Here is a 2676-nt window from a genome sequence, read left to right on the forward strand (position 1 = left end):
TTAGTAACCCTTCCGATTTTTCTTTTCAAGGTATTTGCATTTGAGGCTTCCTCCGTAGAAAAGAACGAGATTGGTAAATAAAGAATATTTTAGGGTGGCTTCTGTAGCCAAATTCTTCGACTAAATCCTTATTCGAAAGCATGACATCTTTGGAGTAATTTTGTAGAACCAATCTTGATCTAAAGAATTATCGAAATGGAATTAACACTACAGAAACAGGAGTTGGGTGGTCCGAAAATGAGGTGGCGTGAGAAGTTGGTATACCTCATTTCGTGGACTGCAATCTTTGTCTAAAATCTGTCCAACACTGTACAACTATTATTTGCAAAAAGAACTAGGTACCAAGAAATTTACCAATTTAGTGCCTACCTATAATGCTGACTTGGCAGACACAATTTATGATGCGCCATTTATATGAAGTTTTATTATTAGTGAGTGCTAGTGTACAGGGTGAGTCTATAAAAAAAATTAGTGAAAGAAAAGGCATAAGAACAATTAACCGAAGATCGGATTCGTCTGGGTAACCGCAGAACATTTTGTTGGTATACCTAGACATAAGCCCCGAGGTCTTGATGCGTTACAGAAATCTACTAAGAATGCATCGACATTAACCAGCAAGGCTACATAATGTTAAGATGTGGTGGTTAGGGTTGGGAGTGGTTAGTTTACGGCATAGAAACGTGACTCGTCCTTTCAATTCGGATCACTGCATCTGCAATCATTTGGAAAATGCTGTAAAAAACAACAAGTGCTCGGCAATCTGTCATCGTGCAGGATATTCTGTAACTGAGCGCCCGTTTACAAACAAAGTCTGGACCAGTGGATATATTTTTCCCCTAAAAAAAGTATGCCCACCCCTTGAGCATGCACGCCACTGACCACAAATTTAGACTACATAAACCCTATCACGGTGTAGTGATTAGAGTTGGTAGGACTAACTGCTGTGTGGAACGAGAGTAGTTATCTCTACCAATTCAAATCGCTGCATCTACAATCATCGAGGGATTAATGAAAAGAACACTCTGTTGCTATAGATGTTCTGTGTATAGTGCCCACTTAAAACTAATAAAGTCCTACATAATTTGCGATTTTGTTTAGAATTTACTCCCCCCTCCCCCTAAACCGACAAATTTTTTTAGTTTATTTAGTGAGTGCTATGTTAACGTGTACAGAGCGCAACCGGTATGTATGAAAAAAACTGTAAGCGCAGATGTCAAACAGCAAATTCAAATTCGTCTGATTAATCGAGAAACTTTGGAGTATTTTTAAGGTATACCCAGACATAAGTGATAATCCAATACATAATTTTCTCACCCTTATCGATCCGTCTGTCTGTCGATGTCCTTCGGTGTTCTCCAAGCTACGCGAAGAATTCCATCTGTGTCTGAAGGCGAGTGGGAAGTTTTCGTCTCAAAATTGGTTATAAAAATTTGCGAACTTCCCACCCATCTTTGCATCTGCAGACATCTCTATCCTGCTATGGCGACTGTTGTAAGGATATTGCACACGTATGATATAGGGGTTAAACATTTTATAACTGCAAGATCCAATGCACATTTATTATAGCATTTATTACGCAATATGTACCTTTTTATTGCTACCCAGAGGCTTCGGGACACACTGCTGAGTATGATGGTGACCAGAACATTTCGGTGATAACATTGATATAAAAATGTATTGCCGGGGTGATCCGGTTATCACTGTACTTGCGATCATGGCAATAGCAGTAAGACGATTCACATCCATCCCCTGGATATGATAAAGGAATAACTTTGATTTTATTATTATTATTATTATTATTATCCCTCTCTTGTTTTGGGCCCTCAACAGGCATGCGCCCAATTACAGAGTGACCCGCATAATGCTATTTAGAGGTGCCTCTGCAGAAGGTCTTAAGTTGGTCTATACTACTCCGGTATTTACCTTACGAATTAGGAAAACTGCGGGAAAACCTAATTCGGAGTAGCCGGTAGAATGCTCGGAACTGGTCTAAGGTAATTTCCATCTCCGCCACAGATGAAAAATTCACCTCAACCCAGGTTCGAACACCCGACCTTCGGATTCATAACCCAATGCTCTACCACTGAGCCATGAATCCGACTTTTGTTAACCATATGTGTAGAATGTCTTTTTTTCAAATAAAATTACAATTGATATGTATTATTTAGTAATATTGAATTTGCTCGGGGCGTTACAAAGACCTACTAAAAGGCATTTACCAATTAACCAGAGACACTACATGAACACAAGATCTGTTGGTTAGAGTTGAGAGTGGTTAGTTACTGTATGGAACGTAAGTAAATAACCCTCCCACCTCGGATCACTGCATATGCAATCATCTGGGAACTGCTGTAAAACAACAATCAACAGGTGTTAAAGTGAATTTGATGTTGCTGCCGTAAGTCCTTCAATCGAATCATTCATCGGCAACTAACGGCAAGTGTTCGGCATAAATTAATCCTTTATTTAGAGGTATGTTTTAGGATGGATCATTTCGAGGGTAGAGCTAAAGAAATATCAGAATGTGATGGTTCGGGGTGTTTGAGGGTGACGCGTGATTATGAAAACGTGTCATTTTCAATACACTTCGAATTATTGCAACTTTATACACCAACTCAAATCAACGCATACTTACACCTAAAACGTCAAATGTATTTGGAGATGCCATATTCTTCC

The sequence above is a fragment of the Photinus pyralis genome, unplaced genomic scaffold, assembly GCF_008802855.1.
Source record: "Photinus pyralis isolate 1611_PpyrPB1 unplaced genomic scaffold, Ppyr1.3 Ppyr1.4_LG6, whole genome shotgun sequence".
Classification (NCBI taxonomy): Eukaryota; Metazoa; Arthropoda; class Insecta; order Coleoptera; family Lampyridae; genus Photinus; species Photinus pyralis.